Here is a 25,057-nt window from a genome sequence, read left to right as displayed (position 1 = left end):
TGTCCCATGGGTGGGGTGGGGTGGCGTGGTTTGTGGGGCGCTGAAGAAATCAGTCCCCTCCATCTCCTCCCTCTGGAAAACCCCCAAGCCCTTGGAGAACTGCCGGCAACGCTACCGTGGGGGCCGGGACGCTCCTCTGTGTCCTCCTGTGGCCCAGTCCAAGGGGCCTGGGCCTGGCAGGGGCTGCATTGGACCCCAACCACCCTGGCGTGTGGACTCGCTAAAAATCGGCGACTAGATATTGGATTCCAGCGTCATTGAGGTCATTTCACTAATGAGTGCACCGGAAAGAGTTTCCTAATCCATCTGTGAGGGTGGCAACTGAAAGAGAATTTGAAAGCTGACAGAATAGGCGAGGAAAGGCATTGGAGATTTCCACACCCAGTAAGGAAGCCTTTCCCGAAATGGAAGAAAGAAAGGAGCAAACAGAGACACTGGTAGCCCGCCCTGATCAGAGTCTGCCCCTGAGAGAAAGTACCCTGACCAGGGTCACCCGTGGGTGGGTGGCGAGCTAGCGGCATTCAGAAGAGCGAGGCCCGCAGTCTGTGCAGAAGACACCTGCACTCGGGTGTGTGTGGCGGCACGATTCCCAAGCAGCTCCAGATGTTAATCCAAGGAGAAGCCAGGGAGTTCCCAACGCCCCAGGTGTCCTCAGCCCACGACTGGCTGCTGTGGGAATGCGAAGCCCGGCTCCTTGTCTCAGAGCGGGGCAACCAGGAGGTGTGATGTACACCCCGGGGTTCCTAGGAGGATCAGGCTGAAGCTGGGACTTGGCCTGAAAGTGTCCCCTCGCATGGCCACCCCCTTCCCCTTCCTGCTCCTCTACTCCTGGTGCCCCTCCATCCAGGGGCCAGACCTTAAAGAGTCACCCGCAAGAGAATCCTGGTCCCAAAGGAGCCTTCTGGGGGACCCGTGCTGAGAGAGCTTGTGGGCATGGCCCGCTGGGGCTCTGCCCGACCCAGGGCTGAGAGATGCAACCTCCCAGCTCTGGGTCCCTGCAGGAAGTGTTGGCAAGCACAGGGCCAGTCCTCCAAAGGCCCAGGTGCAGGGAGCCCAGGCCAAGCAGCCTGTGGAAGAAGCCACATGCCGTGCCACCCCGGGGAACACGACTGCAGGCCACAGCCCTTCCCGCCTCCTCCTCCTCGTCCTCCTCCTCCTCCTCCTCCTCCCACCCCGCCCCCGCCCCCGCCCCCACATGGCGCAGGGCCCAGAGACACCTCAGACACTTGCTACCCAAAGTGCAAAGGGCATCAGTTGCTCCTCCAAACCCCCCCCCCAGCCCAGCAGACCGCGTTGTCCAGCCAGCCCCCGGGCCTCCCTGGGGTGCCCAGCACAAAAGTGCAGACACCCACCAGACCCTCAATCTCAGTTTTCGGATGTTTTTGCCACTCTAAGGACCCGCAGGCCAGCTGGGCCTTCTGGCAGGACAGAGAGCCCCGGAATCCGACGTGGAGAGCTGGGTGTACGTCCCCATGAGGAGGCGGTCCCCACCTCCGCGGCTCTCCCCTTGCGGGGAGCGGCAGCCGCGGGGCCTCAGAGAAGACACCAGGCTGGGCCCCCACGGCACAGCGGGAGCACGTCCCCCGCAGGCCACTTAGGGACGGGCGGCCGGCTGGCCGGCCGGCCGTCGGACGGTTGGGTTGCGGGAGACGCCGCAGCCGCCCTGCTACCGGCTTCCTGGGAGGGCGTCCTGGAACCAGCGTCCACACCAAGCCCTTGGAAGGCCCAGGCGACGGAGGAGCCCCGTCAGGCAGGGGCCGAGGACGGTGACAGCCCGGGCGGGGAGGAGCGTGTCAGGCAGGGGCAGAGGACGGTGACAGGTGACAGGCCGGGCGGGAAGGAGTCAGTCAGGCAGGGGCCGTGGAGGAGACGGGCTGGGTAAGGGTTAGGGTTAGAGTCAGGGCACAAGTCACAATCGCAAAGACCTGGAAGCGACCCGAGTGCCCATCGACCCACGAGTGCGTAAATGAAATGTGGCGCGTGGACACCACGGAGTGCTATTCGGCTATGAGGAGCAGCGGTGAGGGGGCACCTCTCGTGGTTCTCCTGGCCAGAGCTGGAACCCGTTCCAGTAAGCCAAGTATCCCAAGAATGGACACACGAGCACCACGTGCTCACGCTCACCAGCAAATGGGTACGAACTGATGGACACCTAAGTGGACACAGAGGAATCACCTTCATCGGGTGGGTGTCGGGCGGGTGTGGGGAGGGGATGGGCATACACATCCATTAGGAATGCGGTGGGTGCGCACCGACTGGGGGATGGGCGCACTTGAAGCTCTGACCCGAGGGGGGAGGCTGGGAGAGGGCAACGCACCCGACCTTAACATTGGTACCCCCACAATACGCTGGAACAACATGAGAGGTAAATGAATAAGAACACGGGGGTGGGAGAGGGGGGCACGGGCAACACATGTCACCTTAATACTTGGACTCCCATCATCTGCTTGAAAAGAGAGAGAAAAGAAAATGCAATAATAGAGATAAGAGACACTTTTTAAAAATAATGAATCCGGCCGGGCGCTGTGGCTCACGCCTGTAATCCTAGCTCTTGGGAGGCCGAGGCGGGTGGATTGCTCAAGGTCAGGAGTTCAAAACCAGCCTGAGCAAGAGCGAGACCCCGTCTCTACTATCAATAGAAAGAAATTAATTGGCCAACTGATATATATATATATATAAAAAATTAGCTGGGCATGGTGGCACATGCCTGTAGTCCCAGCTACCCGGGAGGCTGAGGCAGAAGGATCACTCCAGCCCAGGAGTTTGAAGTTGCTGTGAGCTAGGCTGACGCCACGGCACTCACTCTAGCCTGGGCAACAAACCGAGACTCTGTCTCAAAAAAAAAAAAAAAAAAAAATAAATAAATAAATAAATAAATAAATAAATAAATAAATAAATAAATAAAAAAATAACGAATCCGAAGAGAAAAGTAAAAGGAGGCCTGTGGAGCAGGTCTGGGTGTGACTCCGGATCCCCCAACATCAGGTGCCACCACCAGAGATTCCTACGTGTAGCCCATAGAACCCCAAAAGCAACGGGAGGAGTTCTGGTCACATACTCCCTCAAAATGACATCCTGGCCTTCTTCGGGAACTCCCTCCCCTCTCAGACTCTCAAGGTTTCCTCCAGCGTGTCGGTTCCCACAGAGCAGACCTTTGGTCTGAGACCTGACAGTCCAGAAGCCACGCATGCTGCCGCGTGGCGGCGGTGTCGCGGCTCGGGACAAGAGGAGGCCCCACGGTGCGGGCTGGGGCGCCAGGCACCGCGGCGGGCGCTGAGGGTGGGGGTCACCCCCACCCCGGGCCGCCCCCGCACTCCCAGAAACGCGACAGAACCAGAGGCAAAAAAAAAAAAAAAAGAAGAAGAAGAAGCCTAAGGCACCCGGTATTCCCGGGCGGTCTCCCATCCAAGTTCTAACCAGGCCCGACCCTGCTTAGCTTCCGAGACCAGAGGAGATCGGGCGCGTTCAGGGTGGTGTGGCCGTGGACGCCGGAGGGCGCCCCTGTCCCGCTCAAGAAGCCGAGCCTCTCTGCGCTTCCCCGCCGCCTCCTCCCGCCCCAGGCCCCGCGCCGGCGCTGACCCGCGCCGGGCCGGGCCTGTTGAGTTCGCCGGCCGGGTCCGGCGGGCGGGGGTGACAGGCGGGGCGGGCAGGGAGCGGCGGACCGGGGTTGGGGGCTGTCTCTCTATACACACACACTCACACTCACACTCACTCACTCACTCACACTCACACAAGATGCGCCTCCACGGCTGGACCCGCCAAGGTGGAGACCTTCCAGCCCCCCTCCTCTCCTCGCCTGGCCTCCTTCACCTCCCCGCCCCCACCCCCAGCGCGCTGACTGCGCATGGGCGGGCGGGGCGCTCGCCCTTTGACCCCAGCCAGGGGCCGCCCTCCCCCACAACCCCTTTCAGCTGCGCCCCGCGCCCTGTGGCCAGGCGGCCGCCTATTCCCCCGGGCCAGGGCTGGGGCACAGCGCACGGGGGAGGGGAGCGAGTGTATGGGGCGTCTCTCTCTCTCTCTCTCTCTCTCTCTCTCTCTCTCTCTCTCTCTCTCTCTCTCTCTCTTCGGGATGTGTCCCATGGGTGGGGTGGGGTGGCGTGGTTTGTGGGGCGCTGAAGAAATCAGTCCCCTCCATCTCCTCCCTCTGGAAAACCCCCAAGCCCTTGGAGAACTGCCGGCAACGCTACCGTGGGGGCCGGGACGCTCCTCTGTGTCCTCCTGTGGCCCAGTCCAAGGGGCCTGGGCCTGGCAGGGGCTGCATTGGACCCCAACCACCCTGGCGTGTGGACTCGCTAAAAATCGGCGACTAGATATTGGATTCCAGCGTCATTGAGGTCATTTCACTAATGAGTGCACCGGAAAGAGTTTCCTAATCCATCTGTGAGGGTGGCAACTGAAAGAGAATTTGAAAGCTGACAGAATAGGCGAGGAAAGGCATTGGAGATTTCCACACCCAGTAAGGAAGCCTTTCCCGAAATGGAAGAAAGAAAGGAGCAAACAGAGACACTGGTAGCCCGCCCTGATCAGAGTCTGCCCCTGAGAGAAAGTACCCTGACCAGGGTCACCCGTGGGTGGGTGGCGAGCTAGCGGCATTCAGAAGAGCGAGGCCCGCAGTCTGTGCAGAAGACACCTGCACTCGGGTGTGTGTGGCGGCACGATTCCCAAGCAGCTCCAGATGTTAATCCAAGGAGAAGCCAGGGAGTTCCCAACGCCCCAGGTGTCCTCAGCCCACGACTGGCTGCTGTGGGAATGCGAAGCCCGGCTCCTTGTCTCAGAGCGGGGCAACCAGGAGGTGTGATGTACACCCCGGGGTTCCTAGGAGGATCAGGCTGAAGCTGGGACTTGGCCTGAAAGTGTCCCCTCGCATGGCCACCCCCTTCCCCTTCCTGCTCCTCTACTCCTGGTGCCCCTCCATCCAGGGGCCAGACCTTAAAGAGTCACCCGCAAGAGAATCCTGGTCCCAAAGGAGCCTTCTGGGGGACCCGTGCTGAGAGAGCTTGTGGGCATGGCCCGCTGGGGCTCTGCCCGACCCAGGGCTGAGAGATGCAACCTCCCAGCTCTGGGTCCCTGCAGGAAGTGTTGGCAAGCACAGGGCCAGTCCTCCAAAGGCCCAGGTGCAGGGAGCCCAGGCCAAGCAGCCTGTGGAAGAAGCCACATGCCGTGCCACCCCGGGGAACACGACTGCAGGCCACAGCCCTTCCCGCCTCCTCCTCCTCGTCCTCCTCCTCCTCCCACCCCGCCCCCGCCCCCGCCCCCACATGGCGCAGGGCCCAGAGACACCTCAGACACTTGCTACCCAAAGTGCAAAGGGCATCAGTTGCTCCTCCAAACCCCCCCCCCAGCCCAGCAGACCGCGTTGTCCAGCCAGCCCCCGGGCCTCCCTGGGGTGCCCAGCACAAAAGTGCAGACACCCACCAGACCCTCAATCTCAGTTTTCGGATGTTTTTGCCACTCTAAGGACCCGCAGGCCAGCTGGGCCTTCTGGCAGGACAGAGAGCCCCGGAATCCGACGTGGAGAGCTGGGTGTACGTCCCCATGAGGAGGCGGTCCCCACCTCCGCGGCTCTCCCCTTGCGGGGAGCGGCAGCCGCGGGGCCTCAGAGAAGACACCAGGCTGGGCCCCCACGGCACAGCGGGAGCACGTCCCCCGCAGGCCACTTAGGGACGGGCGGCCGGCCGGCCGGCCGTCGGACGGTTGGGTTGCGGGAGACGCCGCAGCCGCCCTGCTACCGGCTTCCTGGGAGGGCGTCCTGGAACCAGCGTCCACACCAAGCCCTTGGAAGGCCCAGGCGACGGAGGAGCCCCGTCAGGCAGGGGCCGAGGACGGTGACAGCCCGGGCGGGGAGGAGCGTGTCAGGCAGGGGCAGAGGACGGTGACAGGTGACAGGCCGGGCGGGAAGGAGTCAGTCAGGCAGGGGCCGTGGAGGAGACGGGCTGGGTAAGGGTTAGGGTTAGAGTCAGGGCACAAGTCACAATCGCAAAGACCTGGAAGCGACCCGAGTGCCCATCGACCCACGAGTGCGTAAATGAAATGTGGCGCGTGGACACCACGGAGTGCTATTCGGCTATGAGGAGCAGCGGTGAGGGGGCACCTCTCGTGGTTCTCCTGGCCAGAGCTGGAACCCGTTCCAGTAAGCCAAGTATCCCAAGAATGGACACACGAGCACCACGTGCTCACGCTCACCAGCAAATGGGTACGAACTGATGGACACCTAAGTGGACACAGAGGAATCACCTTCATCGGGTGGGTGTCGGGCGGGTGTGGGGAGGGGATGGGCATACACATCCATTAGGAATGCGGTGGGTGCGCACCGACTGGGGGATGGGCGCACTTGAAGCTCTGACCCGAGGGGGGAGGCTGGGAGAGGGCAACGCACCCGACCTTAACATTGGTACCCCCACAATACGCTGGAACAACATGAGAGGTAAATGAATAAGAACACGGGGGTGGGAGAGGGGGGCACGGGCAACACATGTCACCTTAATACTTGGACTCCCATCATCTGCTTGAAAAGAGAGAGAAAAGAAAATGCAATAATAGAGATAAGAGACACTTTTTAAAAATAATGAATCCGGCCGGGCGCTGTGGCTCACGCCTGTAATCCTAGCTCTTGGGAGGCCGAGGCGGGTGGATTGCTCAAGGTCAGGAGTTCAAAACCAGCCTGAGCAAGAGCGAGACCCCGTCTCTACTATCAATAGAAAGAAATTAATTGGCCAACTGATATATATATATATATAAAAAATTAGCTGGGCATGGTGGCGCATGCCTGTAGTCCCAGCTACCCGAGAGGCTGAGGCAGAAGGATCACTCCAGCCCAGGAGTTTGAAGTTGCTGTGAGCTAGGCTGACGCCACGGCACTCACTCTAGCCTGGGCAACAAACCGAGACTCTGTCTCAAAAAAAATAAATAAATAAATAAATAAATAAATAAATAAATAAATAAATAAATAAATAAAAAAATAACGAATCCGAAGAGAAAAGTAAAAGGAGGCCTGTGGAGCAGGTCTGGGTGTGACTCCGGATCCCCCAACATCAGGTGCCACCACCAGAGATTCCTACGTGTAGCCCATAGAACCCCAAAAGCAACGGGAGGAGTTCTGGTCACATACTCCCTCAAAATGACATCCTGGCCTTCTTCGGGAACTCCCTCCCCTCTCAGACTCTCAAGGTTTCCTCCAGCGTGTCGGTTCCCACAGAGCAGACCTTTGGTCTGAGACCTGACAGTCCAGAAGCCACGCATGCTGCCGCGTGGCGGCGGTGTCGCGGCTCGGGACAAGAGGAGGCCCCACGGTGCGGGCTGGGGCGCCAGGCACCGCGGCGGGCGCTGAGGGTGGGGGTCACCCCCACCCCGGGCCGCCCCCGCACTCCCAGAAACGCGACAGAACCAGAGGCAAAAAAAAAAAAAAAAGAAGAAGAAGAAGCCTAAGGCACCCGGTATTCCCGGGCGGTCTCCCATCCAAGTTCTAACCAGGCCCGACCCTGCTTAGCTTCCGAGACCAGAGGAGATCGGGCGCGTTCAGGGTGGTGTGGCCGTGGACGCCGGAGGGCGCCCCTGTCCCGCTCAAGAAGCCGAGCCTCTCTGCGCTTCCCCGCCGCCTCCTCCCGCCCCAGGCCCCGCGCCGGCGCTGACCCGCGCCGGGCCGGGCCTGTTGAGTTCGCCGGCCGGGTCCGGCGGGCGGGGGTGACAGGCGGGGCGGGCAGGGAGCGGCGGACCGGGGTTGGGGGCTGTCTCTCTATACACACACACTCACACTCACACTCACTCACTCACTCACACTCACACAAGATGCGCCTCCACGGCTGGACCCGCCAAGGTGGAGACCTTCCAGCCCCCCTCCTCTCCTCGCCTGGCCTCCTTCACCTCCCCGCCCCCACCCCCAGCGCGCTGACTGCGCATGGGCGGGCGGGGCGCTCGCCCTTTGACCCCAGCCAGGGGCCGCCCTCCCCCACAACCCCTTTCAGCTGCGCCCCGCGCCCTGTGGCCAGGCGGCCGCCTATTCCCCCGGGCCAGGGCTGGGGCACAGCGCACGGGGGAGGGGAGCGAGTGTATGGGGCGTCTCTCTCTCTCTCTCTCTCTCTCTCTCTCTCTCTCTCTCTCTCTCTCTCTCTCTCTCTCTCGGGATGTGTCCCATGGGTGGGGTGGGGTGGCGTGGTTTGTGGGGCGCTGAAGAAATCAGTCCCCTCCATCTCCTCCCTCTGGAAAACCCCCAAGCCCTTGGAGAACTGCCGGCAACGCTACCGTGGGGGCCGGGACGCTCCTCTGTGTCCTCCTGTGGCCCAGTCCAAGGGGCCTGGGCCTGGCAGGGGCTGCATTGGACCCCAACCACCCTGGCGTGTGGACTCGCTAAAAATCGGCGACTAGATATTGGATTCCAGCGTCATTGAGGTCATTTCACTAATGAGTGCACCGGAAAGAGTTTCCTAATCCATCTGTGAGGGTGGCAACTGAAAGAGAATTTGAAAGCTGACAGAATAGGCGAGGAAAGGCATTGGAGATTTCCACACCCAGTAAGGAAGCCTTTCCCGAAATGGAAGAAAGAAAGGAGCAAACAGAGACACTGGTAGCCCGCCCTGATCAGAGTCTGCCCCTGAGAGAAAGTACCCTGACCAGGGTCACCCGTGGGTGGGTGGCGAGCTAGCGGCATTCAGAAGAGCGAGGCCCGCAGTCTGTGCAGAAGACACCTGCACTCGGGTGTGTGTGGCGGCACGATTCCCAAGCAGCTCCAGATGTTAATCCAAGGAGAAGCCAGGGAGTTCCCAACGCCCCAGGTGTCCTCAGCCCACGACTGGCTGCTGTGGGAATGCGAAGCCCGGCTCCTTGTCTCAGAGCGGGGCAACCAGGAGGTGTGATGTACACCCCGGGGTTCCTAGGAGGATCAGGCTGAAGCTGGGACTTGGCCTGAAAGTGTCCCCTCGCATGGCCACCCCCTTCCCCTTCCTGCTCCTCTACTCCTGGTGCCCCTCCATCCAGGGGCCAGACCTTAAAGAGTCACCCGCAAGAGAATCCTGGTCCCAAAGGAGCCTTCTGGGGGACCCGTGCTGAGAGAGCTTGTGGGCATGGCCCGCTGGGGCTCTGCCCGACCCAGGGCTGAGAGATGCAACCTCCCAGCTCTGGGTCCCTGCAGGAAGTGTTGGCAAGCACAGGGCCAGTCCTCCAAAGGCCCAGGTGCAGGGAGCCCAGGCCAAGCAGCCTGTGGAAGAAGCCACATGCCGTGCCACCCCGGGGAACACGACTGCAGGCCACAGCCCTTCCCGCCTCCTCCTCCTCGTCCTCCTCCTCCTCCCACCCCGCCCCCGCCCCCGCCCCCACATGGCGCAGGGCCCAGAGACACCTCAGACACTTGCTACCCAAAGTGCAAAGGGCATCAGTTGCTCCTCCAAACCCCCCCCCCAGCCCAGCAGACCGCGTTGTCCAGCCAGCCCCCGGGCCTCCCTGGGGTGCCCAGCACAAAAGTGCAGACACCCACCAGACCCTCAATCTCAGTTTTCGGATGTTTTTGCCACTCTAAGGACCCGCAGGCCAGCTGGGCCTTCTGGCAGGACAGAGAGCCCCGGAATCCGACGTGGAGAGCTGGGTGTACGTCCCCATGAGGAGGCGGTCCCCACCTCCGCGGCTCTCCCCTTGCGGGGAGCGGCAGCCGCGGGGCCTCAGAGAAGACACCAGGCTGGGCCCCCACGGCACAGCGGGAGCACGTCCCCCGCAGGCCACTTAGGGACGGGCGGCCGGCCGGCCGGCCGTCGGACGGTTGGGTTGCGGGAGACGCCGCAGCCGCCCTGCTACCGGCTTCCTGGGAGGGCGTCCTGGAACCAGCGTCCACACCAAGCCCTTGGAAGGCCCAGGCGACGGAGGAGCCCCGTCAGGCAGGGGCCGAGGACGGTGACAGCCCGGGCGGGGAGGAGCGTGTCAGGCAGGGGCAGAGGACGGTGACAGGTGACAGGCCGGGCGGGAAGGAGTCAGTCAGGCAGGGGCCGTGGAGGAGACGGGCTGGGTAAGGGTTAGGGTTAGAGTCAGGGCACAAGTCACAATCGCAAAGACCTGGAAGCGACCCGAGTGCCCATCGACCCACGAGTGCGTAAATGAAATGTGGCGCGTGGACACCACGGAGTGCTATTCGGCTATGAGGAGCAGCGGTGAGGGGGCACCTCTCGTGGTTCTCCTGGCCAGAGCTGGAACCCGTTCCAGTAAGCCAAGTATCCCAAGAATGGACACACGAGCACCACGTGCTCACGCTCACCAGCAAATGGGTACGAACTGATGGACACCTAAGTGGACACAGAGGAATCACCTTCATCGGGTGGGTGTCGGGCGGGTGTGGGGAGGGGATGGGCATACACATCCATTAGGAATGCGGTGGGTGCGCACCGACTGGGGGATGGGCGCACTTGAAGCTCTGACCCGAGGGGGGAGGCTGGGAGAGGGCAACGCACCCGACCTTAACATTGGTACCCCCACAATACGCTGGAACAACATGAGAGGTAAATGAATAAGAACACGGGGGTGGGAGAGGGGGGCACGGGCAACACATGTCACCTTAATACTTGGACTCCCATCATCTGCTTGAAAAGAGAGAGAAAAGAAAATGCAATAATAGAGATAAGAGACACTTTTTAAAAATAATGAATCCGGCCGGGCGCTGTGGCTCACGCCTGTAATCCTAGCTCTTGGGAGGCCGAGGCGGGTGGATTGCTCAAGGTCAGGAGTTCAAAACCAGCCTGAGCAAGAGCGAGACCCCGTCTCTACTATCAATAGAAAGAAATTAATTGGCCAACTGATATATATATATATATAAAAAATTAGCTGGGCATGGTGGCGCATGCCTGTAGTCCCAGCTACCCGAGAGGCTGAGGCAGAAGGATCACTCCAGCCCAGGAGTTTGAAGTTGCTGTGAGCTAGGCTGACGCCACGGCACTCACTCTAGCCTGGGCAACAAACCGAGACTCTGTCTCAAAAAAAAAAAAAAAATAAATAAATAAATAAATAAATAAATAAATAAATAAATAAATAAATAAAAAAATAACGAATCCGAAGAGAAAAGTAAAAGGAGGCCTGTGGAGCAGGTCTGGGTGTGACTCCGGATCCCCCAACATCAGGTGCCACCACCAGAGATTCCTACGTGTAGCCCATAGAACCCCAAAAGCAACGGGAGGAGTTCTGGTCACATACTCCCTCAAAATGACATCCTGGCCTTCTTCGGGAACTCCCTCCCCTCTCAGACTCTCAAGGTTTCCTCCAGCGTGTCGGTTCCCACAGAGCAGACCTTTGGTCTGAGACCTGACAGTCCAGAAGCCACGCATGCTGCCGCGTGGCGGCGGTGTCGCGGCTCGGGACAAGAGGAGGCCCCACGGTGCGGGCTGGGGCGCCAGGCACCGCGGCGGGCGCTGAGGGTGGGGGTCACCCCCACCCCGGGCCGCCCCCGCACTCCCAGAAACGCGACAGAACCAGAGGCAAAAAAAAAAAAAAAAGAAGAAGAAGAAGCCTAAGGCACCCGGTATTCCCGGGCGGTCTCCCATCCAAGTTCTAACCAGGCCCGACCCTGCTTAGCTTCCGAGACCAGAGGAGATCGGGCGCGTTCAGGGTGGTGTGGCCGTGGACGCCGGAGGGCGCCCCTGTCCCGCTCAAGAAGCCGAGCCTCTCTGCGCTTCCCCGCCGCCTCCTCCCGCCCCAGGCCCCGCGCCGGCGCTGACCCGCGCCGGGCCGGGCCTGTTGAGTTCGCCGGCCGGGTCCGGCGGGCGGGGGTGACAGGCGGGGCGGGCAGGGAGCGGCGGACCGGGGTTGGGGGCTGTCTCTCTATACACACACACTCACACTCACACTCACTCACTCACTCACACTCACACAAGATGCGCCTCCACGGCTGGACCCGCCAAGGTGGAGACCTTCCAGCCCCCCTCCTCTCCTCGCCTGGCCTCCTTCACCTCCCCGCCCCCACCCCCAGCGCGCTGACTGCGCATGGGCGGGCGGGGCGCTCGCCCTTTGACCCCAGCCAGGGGCCGCCCTCCCCCACAACCCCTTTCAGCTGCGCCCCGCGCCCTGTGGCCAGGCGGCCGCCTATTCCCCCGGGCCAGGGCTGGGGCACAGCGCACGGGGGAGGGGAGCGAGTGTATGGGGCGTCTCTCTCTCTCTCTCTCTCTCTCTCTCTCTCTCTCTCTCTCTCTCTCTCTCTCTCTCTCGGGATGTGTCCCATGGGTGGGGTGGGGTGGCGTGGTTTGTGGGGCGCTGAAGAAATCAGTCCCCTCCATCTCCTCCCTCTGGAAAACCCCCAAGCCCTTGGAGAACTGCCGGCAACGCTACCGTGGGGGCCGGGACGCTCCTCTGTGTCCTCCTGTGGCCCAGTCCAAGGGGCCTGGGCCTGGCAGGGGCTGCATTGGACCCCAACCACCCTGGCGTGTGGACTCGCTAAAAATCGGCGACTAGATATTGGATTCCAGCGTCATTGAGGTCATTTCACTAATGAGTGCACCGGAAAGAGTTTCCTAATCCATCTGTGAGGGTGGCAACTGAAAGAGAATTTGAAAGCTGACAGAATAGGCGAGGAAAGGCATTGGAGATTTCCACACCCAGTAAGGAAGCCTTTCCCGAAATGGAAGAAAGAAAGGAGCAAACAGAGACACTGGTAGCCCGCCCTGATCAGAGTCTGCCCCTGAGAGAAAGTACCCTGACCAGGGTCACCCGTGGGTGGGTGGCGAGCTAGCGGCATTCAGAAGAGCGAGGCCCGCAGTCTGTGCAGAAGACACCTGCACTCGGGTGTGTGTGGCGGCACGATTCCCAAGCAGCTCCAGATGTTAATCCAAGGAGAAGCCAGGGAGTTCCCAACGCCCCAGGTGTCCTCAGCCCACGACTGGCTGCTGTGGGAATGCGAAGCCCGGCTCCTTGTCTCAGAGCGGGGCAACCAGGAGGTGTGATGTACACCCCGGGGTTCCTAGGAGGATCAGGCTGAAGCTGGGACTTGGCCTGAAAGTGTCCCCTCGCATGGCCACCCCCTTCCCCTTCCTGCTCCTCTACTCCTGGTGCCCCTCCATCCAGGGGCCAGACCTTAAAGAGTCACCCGCAAGAGAATCCTGGTCCCAAAGGAGCCTTCTGGGGGACCCGTGCTGAGAGAGCTTGTGGGCATGGCCCGCTGGGGCTCTGCCCGACCCAGGGCTGAGAGATGCAACCTCCCAGCTCTGGGTCCCTGCAGGAAGTGTTGGCAAGCACAGGGCCAGTCCTCCAAAGGCCCAGGTGCAGGGAGCCCAGGCCAAGCAGCCTGTGGAAGAAGCCACATGCCGTGCCACCCCGGGGAACACGACTGCAGGCCACAGCCCTTCCCGCCTCCTCCTCCTCGTCCTCCTCCTCCTCCCACCCCGCCCCCGCCCCCGCCCCCACATGGCGCAGGGCCCAGAGACACCTCAGACACTTGCTACCCAAAGTGCAAAGGGCATCAGTTGCTCCTCCAAACCCCCCCCCCAGCCCAGCAGACCGCGTTGTCCAGCCAGCCCCCGGGCCTCCCTGGGGTGCCCAGCACAAAAGTGCAGACACCCACCAGACCCTCAATCTCAGTTTTCGGATGTTTTTGCCACTCTAAGGACCCGCAGGCCAGCTGGGCCTTCTGGCAGGACAGAGAGCCCCGGAATCCGACGTGGAGAGCTGGGTGTACGTCCCCATGAGGAGGCGGTCCCCACCTCCGCGGCTCTCCCCTTGCGGGGAGCGGCAGCCGCGGGGCCTCAGAGAAGACACCAGGCTGGGCCCCCACGGCACAGCGGGAGCACGTCCCCCGCAGGCCACTTAGGGACGGGCGGCCGGCCGGCCGGCCGTCGGACGGTTGGGTTGCGGGAGACGCCGCAGCCGCCCTGCTACCGGCTTCCTGGGAGGGCGTCCTGGAACCAGCGTCCACACCAAGCCCTTGGAAGGCCCAGGCGACGGAGGAGCCCCGTCAGGCAGGGGCCGAGGACGGTGACAGCCCGGGCGGGGAGGAGCGTGTCAGGCAGGGGCAGAGGACGGTGACAGGTGACAGGCCGGGCGGGAAGGAGTCAGTCAGGCAGGGGCCGTGGAGGAGACGGGCTGGGTAAGGGTTAGGGTTAGAGTCAGGGCACAAGTCACAATCGCAAAGACCTGGAAGCGACCCGAGTGCCCATCGACCCACGAGTGCGTAAATGAAATGTGGCGCGTGGACACCACGGAGTGCTATTCGGCTATGAGGAGCAGCGGTGAGGGGGCACCTCTCGTGGTTCTCCTGGCCAGAGCTGGAACCCGTTCCAGTAAGCCAAGTATCCCAAGAATGGACACACGAGCACCACGTGCTCACGCTCACCAGCAAATGGGTACGAACTGATGGACACCTAAGTGGACACAGAGGAATCACCTTCATCGGGTGGGTGTCGGGCGGGTGTGGGGAGGGGATGGGCATACACATCCATTAGGAATGCGGTGGGTGCGCACCGACTGGGGGATGGGCGCACTTGAAGCTCTGACCCGAGGGGGGAGGCTGGGAGAGGGCAACGCACCCGACCTTAACATTGGTACCCCCACAATACGCTGGAACAACATGAGAGGTAAATGAATAAGAACACGGGGGTGGGAGAGGGGGGCACGGGCAACACATGTCACCTTAATACTTGGACTCCCATCATCTGCTTGAAAAGAGAGAGAAAAGAAAATGCAATAATAGAGATAAGAGACACTTTTTAAAAATAATGAATCCGGCCGGGCGCTGTGGCTCACGCCTGTAATCCTAGCTCTTGGGAGGCCGAGGCGGGTGGATTGCTCAAGGTCAGGAGTTCAAAACCAGCCTGAGCAAGAGCGAGACCCCGTCTCTACTATCAATAGAAAGAAATTAATTGGCCAACTGATATATATATATATATAAAAAATTAGCTGGGCATGGTGGCGCATGCCTGTAGTCCCAGCTACCCGAGAGGCTGAGGCAGAAGGATCACTCCAGCCCAGGAGTTTGAAGTTGCTGTGAGCTAGGCTGACGCCACGGCACTCACTCTAGCCTGGGCAACAAACCGAGACTCTGTCTCAAAAAAAATAAATAAATAAATAAATAAATAAATAAATAAATAAATAAATAAATAAATAAAAAAATAACGAATCCGAAGAGAAAAGTAAAAGGAGGCCTGTGGAGCAGGTCTGGGTGTGACTCCGGATCCCCCAACATCAGGTGCCACCACCAGAGATTCCTACGTGTAGCCCATAGAACCCCAAAAGCAACGGGAGGAGTTCTGGTCACATACTCCCTCAAAATGACATCCTGGCCTTCTTCGGGAACTCCCTCCCCTCTCAGACTCTCAAGGTTTCCTCCAGCGTGTCGGTTCCCACAGAGCAGACCTTTGGTCTGAGACCTGACAGTCCAGAAGCCACGCATGCTGCCGCGTGGCGGCGGTGTCGCGGCTCGGGACAAGAGGAGGCCCCACGGTGCGGGCTGGGGCGCCAGGCACCGCGGCGGGCGCTGAGGGTGGGGGTCACCCCCACCCCGGGCCGCCCCCGCACTCCCAGAAACGCGACAGAACCAGAGGCAAAAAAAAAAAAAAAAGAAGAAGAAGAAGCCTAAGGCACCCGGTATTTCCGGGCGGTCTCCCATCCAAGTTCTAACCAGGCCCGACCCTGCTTAGCTTCCGAGACCAGAGGAGATCGGGCGCGTTCAGGGTGGTGTGGCCGTGGACGCCGGAGGGCGCCCCTGTCCCGCTCAAGAAGCCGAGCCTCTCTGCGCTTCCCCGCCGCCTCCTCCCGCCCCAGGCCCCGCGCCGGCGCTGACCCGCGCCGGGCCGGGCCTGTTGAGTTCGCCGGCCGGGTCCGGCGGGCGGGGGTGACAGGCGGGGCGGGCAGGGAGCGGCGGACCGGGGTTGGGGGCTGTCTCTCTATACACACACACTCACACTCACACTCACTCACTCACTCACACTCACACAAGATGCGCCTCCACGGCTGGACCCGCCAAGGTGGAGACCTTCCAGCCCCCCTCCTCTCCTCGCCTGGCCTCCTTCACCTCCCCGCCCCCACCCCCAGCGCGCTGACTGCGCATGGGCGGGCGGGGCGCTCGCCCTTTGACCCCAGCCAGGGGCCGCCCTCCCCCACAACCCCTTTCAGCTGCGCCCCGCGCCCTGTGGCCGGGCGGCCGCCTATTCCCCCGGGCCAGGGCTGGGGCACAGCGCACGGGGGAGGGGAGCGAGTGTATGGGGCGTCTCTCTCTCTCTCTCTCTCTCTCTCTCTCTCTCTCTCTCTCTCTCTCTCTCTCTCTCTCTCTCTCTCGGGATGTGTCCCATGGGTGGGGTGGGGTGGCGTGGTTTGTGGGGCGCTGAAGAAATCAGTCCCCTCCATCTCCTCCCTCTGGAAAACCCCCAAGCCCTTGGAGAACTGCCGGCAACGCTACCGTGGGGGCCGGGACGCTCCTCTGTGTCCTCCTGTGGCCCAGTCCAAGGGGCCTGGGCCTGGCAGGGGCTGCATTGGACCCCAACCACCCTGGCGTGTGGACTCGCTAAAAATCGGCGACTAGATATTGGATTCCAGCGTCATTGAGGTCATTTCACTAATGAGTGCACCGGAAAGAGTTTCCTAATCCATCTGTGAGGGTGGCAACTGAAAGAGAATTTGGAAGCTGACAGAATAGGCGAGGAAAGGCATTGGAGATTTCCACACCCAGTAAGGAAGCCTTTCCCGAAATGGAAGAAAGAAAGGAGCAAACAGAGACACTGGTAGCCCGCCCTGATCAGAGTCTGCCCCTGAGAGAAAGTACCCTGACCAGGGTCACCCGTGGGTGGGTGGCGAGCTAGCGGCATTCAGAAGAGCGAGGCCCGCAGTCTGTGCAGAAGACACCTGCACTCGGGTGTGTGTGGCGGCACGATTCCCAAGCAGCTCCAGATGTTAATCCAAGGAGAAGCCAGGGAGTTCCCAACGCCCCAGGTGTCCTCAGCCCACGACTGGCTGCTGTGGGAATGCGAAGCCCGGCTCCTTGTCTCAGAGCGGGGCAACCAGGAGGTGTGATGTACACCCCGGGGTTCCTAGGAGGATCAGGCTGAAGCTGGGACTTGGCCTGAAAGTGTCCCCTCGCATGGCCACCCCCTTCCCCTTCCTGCTCCTCTACTCCTGGTGCCCCTCCATCCAGGGGCCAGACCTTAAAGAGTCACCCGCAAGAGAATCCTGGTCCCAAAGGAGCCTTCTGGGGGACCCGTGCTGAGAGAGCTTGTGGGCATGGCCCGCTGGGGCTCTGCCCGACCCAGGGCTGAGAGATGCAACCTCCCAGCTCTGGGTCCCTGCAGGAAGTGTTGGCAAGCACAGGGCCAGTCCTCCAAAGGCCCAGGTGCAGGGAGCCCAGGCCAAGCAGCCTGTGGAAGAAGCCACATGCCGTGCCACCCCGGGGAACACGACTGCAGGCCACAGCCCTTCCCGCCTCCTCCTCCTCGTCCTCCTCCTCCTCCTCCTCCTCCCACCCCGCCCCCGCCCCCGCCCCCACATGGCGCAGGGCCCAGAGACACCTCAGACACTTGCTACCCAAAGTGCAAAGGGCATCAGTTGCTCCTCCAAACCCCCCCCCCAGCCCAGCAGACCGCGTTGTCCAGCCAGCCCCCGGGCCTCCCTGGGGTGCCCAGCACAAAAGTGCAGACACCCACCAGACCCTCAATCTCAGTTTTCGGATGTTTTTGCCACTCTAAGGACCCGCAGGCCAGCTGGGCCTTCTGGCAGGACAGAGAGCCCCGGAATCCGACGTGGAGAGCTGGGTGTACGTCCCCATGAGGAGGCGGTCCCCACCTCCGCGGCTCTCCCCTTGCGGGGAGCGGCAGCCGCGGGGCCTCAGAGAAGACACCAGGCTGGGCCCCCACGGCACAGCGGGAGCACGTCCCCCGCAGGCCACTTAGGGACGGGCGGCCGGCCGGCCGGCCGTCGGACGGTTGGGTTGCGGGAGACGCCGCAGCCGCCCTGCTACCGGCTTCCTGGGAGGGCGTCCTGGAACCAGCGTCCACACCAAGCCCTTGGAAGGCCCAGGCGACGGAGGAGCCCCGTCAGGCAGGGGCCGAGGACGGTGACAGCCCGGGCGGGGAGGAGCGTGTCAGGCAGGGGCAGAGGACGGTGACAGGTGACAGGCCGGGCGGGAAGGAGTCAGTCAGGCAGGGGCCGTGGAGGAGACGGGCTGGGTAAGGGTTAGGGTTAGAGTCAGGGCACAAGTCACAATCGCAAAGACCTGGAAGCGACCCGAGTGCCCATCGACCCACGAGTGCGTAAATGAAATGTGGCGCGTGGACACCACGGAGTGCTATTCGGCTATGAGGAGCAGCGGTGAGGGGGCACCTCTCGTGGTTCTCCTGGCCAGAGCTGGAACCCGTTCCAGTAAGCCAAGTATCCCAAGAATGGACACACGAGCACCACGTGCTCACGCTCACCAGCAAATGGGTACGAACTGATGGACACCTAAGTGGACACAGAGGAATCACCTTCATCGGGTGGGTGTCGGGCGGGTGTGGGGAGGGGATGGGCATACACATCCATTAGGAATGCGGTGGGTGCGCACCGACTGGGGGATGGGCGCACTTGAAGCTCTGACCCGAGGGGGGAGGCTGGGAGAGGGCAACGCACCCGACCTTAACATTGGTACCCCCACAATACGCTGGAACAACATGAGAGGTAAATGAATAAGAACACGGGGGTGGGAGAGGGGGGCACGGGCAACACATGTCACCTTAATACTTGGACTCCCATCATCTGCTTGAAAAGAGAGAGAAAAGAAAATGCAATAATAGAGATAAGAGACACTTTTTAAAAATAATGAATCCGGCCGGGCGCTGTGGCTCACGCCTGTAATCCTAGCTCTTGGGAGGCCGAGGCGGGTGGATTGCTCAAGGTCAGGAGTTCAAAACCAGCCTGAGCAAGAGCGAGACCCCGTCTCTACTATCAATAGAAAGAAATTAATTGGCCAACTGATATATATATATATATAAAAAATTAGCTGGGCATGGTGGCGCATGCCTGTAGTCCCAGCTACCCGAGAGGCTGAGGCAGAAGGATCACTCCAGCCCAGGAGTTTGAAGTTGCTGTGAGCTAGGCTGACGCCACGGCACTCACTCTAGCCTGGGCAACAAACCGAGACTCTGTCTCAAAAAAAAAAAAAAAATAAATAAATAAATAAATAAATAAATAAATAAATAAATAAATAAAAAAATAACGAATCCGAAGAGAAAAGTAAAAGGAGGCCTGTGGAGCAGGTCTGGGTGTGACTCCGGATCCCCCAACATCAGGTGCCACCACCAGAGATTCCTACGTGTAGCCCATAGAACCCCAAAAGCAACGGGAGGAGTTCTGGTCACATACTCCCTCAAAATGACATCCTGGCCTTCTTCGGGAACTCCCTCCCCTCTCAGACTCTCAAGGTTTCCTCCAGCGTGTCGGTTCCCACAGAGCAGACCTTTGGTCTGAGACCTGACAGTCCAGAAGCCACGCATGCTGCCGCGTGGCGGCGGTGTCGCGGCTCGGGACAAGAGGAGGCCCCACGGTGCGGGCTGGGGCGCCAGGCACCGCGGCGGGCGCTGAGGGTGGGGGTCACCCCCACCCCGGGCCGCCCCCGCACTCCCAGAAACGCGACAGAACCAGAGGCAAAAAAAAAAAAAAAAGAAGAAGAAGAAGCCTAAGGCACCCGGTATTCCCGGGCGGTCTCCCATCCAAGTTCTAACCAGGCCCGACCCTGCTTAGCTTCCGAGACCAGAGGAGATCGGGCGCGTTCAGGGTGGTGTGGCCGTGGACGCCGGAGGGCGCCCCTGTCCCGCTCAAGAAGCCGAGCCTCTCTGCGCTTCCCCGCCGCCTCCTCCCGCCCCAGGCCCCGCGCCGGCGCTGACCCGCGCCGGGCCGGGCCTGTTGAGTTCGCCGGCCGGGTCCGGCGGGCGGGGGTGACAGGCGGGGCGGGCAGGGAGCGGCGGGCCGGGGTTGGGGGCTGTCTCTCTATACACACACACTCACACTCACACTCACTCACTCACTCACACTCACACAAGATGCGCCTCCACGGCTGGACCCGCCAAGGTGGAGACCTTCCAGCCCCCCTCCTCTCCTCGCCTGGCCTCCTTCACCTCCCCGCCCCCACCCCCAGCGCGCTGACTGCGCACGGGCGGGCGGGGCGCTCGCCCTTTGACCCCAGCCAGGGGCCGCCCTCCCCCACAACCCCTTTCAGCTGCGCCCCGCGCCCTGTGGCCGGGCGGCCGCCTATTCCCCCGGGCCAGGGCTGGGGCACAGCGCACGGGGGAGGGGAGCGAGTGTATGGGGCGTCTCTCTCTCTCTCTCTCTCTCTCTCTCTCTCTCTCTCTCTCTCTCTCTCTCTCTCTCGGGATGTGTCCCATGGGTGGGGTGGGGTGGCGTGGTTTGTGGGGCGCTGAAGAAATCAGTCCCCTCCATCTCCTCCCTCTGGAAAACCCCCAAGCCCTTGGAGAACTGCCGGCAACGCTACCGTGGGGGCCGGGACGCTCCTCTGTGTCCTCCTGTGGCCCAGTCCAAGGGGCCTGGGCCTGGCAGGGGCTGCATTGGACCCCAACCACCCTGGCGTGTGGACTCGCTAAAAATCGGCGACTAGATATTGGATTCCAGCGTCATTGAGGTCATTTCACTAATGAGTGCACCGGAAAGAGTTTCCTAATCCATCTGTGAGGGTGGCAACTGAAAGAGAATTTGAAAGCTGACAGAATAGGCGAGGAAAGGCATTGGAGATTTCCACACCCAGTAAGGAAGCCTTTCCCGAAATGGAAGAAAGAAAGGAGCAAACAGAGACACCGGTAGCCCGCCCGGATCAGAGTCTGCCCCTGAGAGAAAGTACCCTGACCAGGGTCACCCGTGGGTGGGTGGCGAGCTAGCGGCATTCAGAAGAGCGAGGCCCGCAGTCTGTGCAGAAGACACCTGCACTCGGGTGTGTGTGGCGGCACGATTCCCAAGCAGCTCCAGATGTTAATCCAAGGAGAAGCCAGGGAGTTCCCAACGCCCCAGGTGTCCTCAGCCCACGACTGGCTGCTGTGGGAATGCGAAGCCCGGCTCCTTGTCTCAGAGCGGGGCAACCAGGAGGTGTGATGTACACCCCGGGGTTCCTAGGAGGATCAGGCTGAAGCTGGGACTTGGCCTGAAAGTGTCCCCTCGCATGGCCACCCCCTTCCCCTTCCTGCTCCTCTACTCCTGGTGCCCCTCCATCCAGGGGCCAGACCTTAAAGAGTCACCCGCAAGAGAATCCTGGTCCCAAAGGAGCCTTCTGGGGGACCCGTGCTGAGAGAGCTTGTGGGCATGGCCCGCTGGGGCTCTGCCCGACCCAGGGCTGAGAGATGCAACCTCCCAGCTCTGGGTCCCTGCAGGAAGTGTTGGCAAGCACAGGGCCAGTCCTCCAAAGGCCCAGGTGCAGGGAGCCCAGGCCAAGCAGCCTGTGGAAGAAGCCACATGCCGTGCCACCCCGGGGAACACGACTGCAGGCCACAGCCCTTCCCGCCTCCTCCTCCTCCTCGTCCTCCTCCTCCTCCTCCTCCTCCCACCCCGCCCCCGCCCCCGCCCCCACATGGCGCAGGGCCCAGAGACACCTCAGACACTTGCTACCCAAAGTGCAAAGGGCATCAGTTGCTCCTCCAAACCCCCCCCCCAGCCCAGCAGACCGCGTTGTCCAGCCAGCCCCCGGGCCTCCCTGGGGTGCCCAGCACAAAAGTGCAGACACCCACCAGACCCTCAATCTCAGTTTTCGGATGTTTTTGCCACTCTAAGGACCCGCAGGCCAGCTGGGCCTTCTGGCAGGACAGAGAGCCCCGGAATCCGACGTGGAGAGCTGGGTGTACGTCCCCATGAGGAGGCGGTCCCCACCTCCGCGGCTCTCCCCTTGCGGGGAGCGGCAGCCGCGGGGCCTCAGAGAAGACACCAGGCTGGGCCCCCACGGCACAGCGGGAGCACGTCCCCCGCAGGCCACTTAGGGACGGGCGGCCGGCCGGCCGGCCGTCGGACGGTTGGGTTGCGGGAGACGCCGCAGCCGCCCTGCTACCGGCTTCCTGGGAGGGCGTCCTGGAACCAGCGTCCACACCAAGCCCTTGGAAGGCCCAGGCGACGGAGGAGCCCCGTCAGGCAGGGGCCGAGGACGGTGACAGCCCGGGCGGGGAGGAGCGTGTCAGGCAGGGGCAGAGGACGGTGACAGGTGACAGGCCGGGCGGGAAGGAGTCAGTCAGGCAGGGGCCGTGGAGGAGACGGGCTGGGTAAGGGTTAGGGTTAGAGTCAGGGCACAAGTCACAATCGCAAAGACCTGGAAGCGACCCGAGTGCCCATCGACCCACGAGTGCGTAAATGAAATGTGGCGCGTGGACACCACGGAGTGCTATTCGGCTATGAGGAGCAGCGGTGAGGGGGCACCTCTCGTGGTTCTCCTGGCCAGAGCTGGAACCCGTTCCAGTAAGCCAAGTATCCCAAGAATGGACACACGAGCACCACGTGCTCACGCTCACCAGCAAATGGGTACGAACTGATGGACACCTAAGTGGACACAGAGGAATCACCTTCATCGGGTGGGTGTCGGGCGGGTGTGGGGAGGGGATGGGCATACACATCCATTAGGAATGCGGTGGGTGCGCACCGACTGGGGGATGGGCGCACTTGAAGCTCTGACCCGAGGGGGGAGGCTGGGAGAGGGCAACGCACCCGACCTTAACATTGGTACCCCCACAATACGCTGGAACAACATGAGAGGTAAATGAATAAGAACACGGGGGTGGGAGAGGGGGGCACGGGCAACACATGTCACCTTAATACTTGGACTCCCATCATCTGCTTGAAAAGAGAGAGAAAAGAAAATGCAATAATAGAGATAAGAGACACTTTTTAAAAATAATGAATCCGGCCGGGCGCTGTGGCTCACGCCTGTAATCCTAGCTCTTGGGAGGCCGAGGCGGGTGGATTGCTCAAGGTCAGGAGTTCAAAACCAGCCTGAGCAAGAGCGAGACCCCGTCTCTACTATCAATAGAAAGAAATTAATTGGCCAACTGATATATATATATATATAAAAAATTAGCTGGGCATGGTGGCGCATGCCTGTAGTCCCAGCTACCCGAGAGGCTGAGGCAGAAGGATCACTCCAGCCCAGGAGTTTGAAGTTGCTGTGAGCTAGGCTGACGCCACGGCACTCACTCTAGCCTGGGCAACAAACCGAGACTCTGTCTCAAAAAAAAAAAAAAAATAAATAAATAAATAAATAAATAAATAAATAAATAAATAAATAAATAAATAAAAAAATAACGAATCCGAAGAGAAAAGTAAAAGGAGGCCTGTGGAGCAGGTCTGGGTGTGACTCCGGATCCCCCAACATCAGGTGCCACCACCAGAGATTCCTACGTGTAGCCCATAGAACCCCAAAAGCAACGGGAGGAGTTCTGGTCACATACTCCCTCAAAATGACATCCTGGCCTTCTTCGGGAACTCCCTCCCCTCTCAGACTCTCAAGGTTTCCTCCAGCGTGTCGGTTCCCACAGAGCAGACCTTTGGTCTGAGACCTGACAGTCCAGAAGCCACGCATGCTGCCGCGTGGCGGCGGTGTCGCGGCTCGGGACAAGAGGAGGCCCCACGGTGCGGGCTGGGGCGCCAGGCACCGCGGCGGGCGCTGAGGGTGGGGGTCACCCCCACCCCGGGCCGCCCCCCCACTCCCAGAAACGCGACAGAACCAGAGGCAAAAAAAAAAAAAAAAGAAGAAGAAGAAGCCTAAGGCACCCGGTATTCCCGGGCGGTCTCCCATCCAAGTTCTAACCAGGCCCGACCCTGCTTAGCTTCCGAGACCAGAGGAGATCGGGCGCGTTCAGGGTGGTGTGGCCGTGGACGCCGGAGGGCGCCCCTGTCCCGCTCAAGAAGCCGAGCCTCTCTGCGCTTCCCCGCCGCCTCCTCCCGCCCCAGGCCCCGCGCCGGCGCTGACCCGCGCCGGGCCGGGCCTGTTGAGTTCGCCGGCCGGGTCCGGCGGGCGGGGGTGACAGGCGGGGCGGGCAGGGAGCGGCGGACCGGGGTTGGGGGCTGTCTCTCTATACACACACACTCACACTCACACTCACTCACTCACTCACACTCACACAAGATGCGCCTCCACGGCTGGACCCGCCAAGGTGGAGACCTTCCAGCCCCCCTCCTCTCCTCGCCTGGCCTCCTTCACCTCCCCGCCCCCACCCCCAGCGCGCTGACTGCGCACGGGCGGGCGGGGCGCTCGCCCTTTGACCCCAGCCAGGGGCCGCCCTCCCCCACAACCCCTTTCAGCTGCGCCCCGCGCCCTGTGGCCGGGCGGCCGCCTATTCCCCCGGGCCAGGGCTGGGGCACAGCGCACGGGGGAGGGGAGCGAGTGTATGGGGCGTCTCTCTCTCTCTCTCTCTCTCTCTCTCTCTCTCTCTCTCTCTCTCTCTCTCTCTCTCTCTCGGGATGTGTCCCATGGGTGGGGTGGGGTGGCGTGGTTTGTGGGGCGCTGAAGAAATCAGTCCCCTCCATCTCCTCCCTCTGGAAAACCCCCAAGCCCTTGGAGAACTGCCGGCAACGCTACCGTGGGGGCCGGGACGCTCCTCTGTGTCCTCCTGTGGCCCAGTCCAAGGGGCCTGGGCCTGGCAGGGGCTGCATTGGACCCCAACCACCCTGGCGTGTGGACTCGCTAAAAATCGGCGACTAGATATTGGATTCCAGCGTCATTGAGGTCATTTCACTAATGAGTGCACCGGAAAGAGTTTCCTAATCCATCTGTGAGGGTGGCAACTGAAAGAGAATTTGAAAGCTGACAGAATAGGCGAGGAAAGGCATTGGAGATTTCCACACCCAGTAAGGAAGCCTTTCCCGAAATGGAAGAAAGAAAGGAGCAAACAGAGACACCGGTAGCCCGCCCTGATCAGAGTCTGCCCCTGAGAGAAAGTACCCTGACCAGGGTCACCCGTGGGTGGGTGGCGAGCTAGCGGCATTCAGAAGAGCGAGGCCCGCAGTCTGTGCAGAAGACACCTGCACTCGGGTGTGTGTGGCGGCACGATTCCCAAGCAGCTCCAGATGTTAATCCAAGGAGAAGCCAGGGAGTTCCCAACGCCCCAGGTGTCCTCAGCCCACGACTGGCTGCTGTGGGAATGCGAAGCCCGGCTCCTTG

At 61.3% G+C, this 25,057-nt stretch overlaps 6 pseudogenes; all 6 read right to left on the bottom strand.

Moving 5' to 3' along the window:
- Positions 1-3,368: 3,368 nt before the first annotated feature.
- LOC142863973 (uncharacterized) lies at positions 3,369-3,487 on the bottom strand (annotated as a pseudogene).
- A 3,931-nt stretch (positions 3,488-7,418) lies between these two features.
- On the bottom strand, positions 7,419-7,537 carry LOC142863972 (uncharacterized; annotated as a pseudogene).
- A 3,936-nt stretch (positions 7,538-11,473) lies between these two features.
- On the bottom strand, positions 11,474-11,592 carry LOC142863971 (uncharacterized; annotated as a pseudogene).
- A 3,930-nt stretch (positions 11,593-15,522) lies between these two features.
- On the bottom strand, positions 15,523-15,641 carry LOC142863995 (uncharacterized; annotated as a pseudogene).
- A 3,947-nt stretch (positions 15,642-19,588) lies between these two features.
- On the bottom strand, positions 19,589-19,707 carry LOC142863970 (uncharacterized; annotated as a pseudogene).
- A 3,948-nt stretch (positions 19,708-23,655) lies between these two features.
- Positions 23,656-23,774, bottom strand: LOC142863969 (uncharacterized; annotated as a pseudogene).
- Between the last annotated feature and the right edge of the window lie 1,283 nt (positions 23,775-25,057).

This window comes from Microcebus murinus, chromosome 23, assembly GCF_040939455.1.
Source record: "Microcebus murinus isolate Inina chromosome 23, M.murinus_Inina_mat1.0, whole genome shotgun sequence".
In the NCBI taxonomy this organism is placed as follows: Eukaryota; Metazoa; Chordata; class Mammalia; order Primates; family Cheirogaleidae; genus Microcebus; species Microcebus murinus.
Note: the sequence above shows the minus strand (reverse complement) of the source record. Positions and strands in the feature narration are given on the sequence as shown.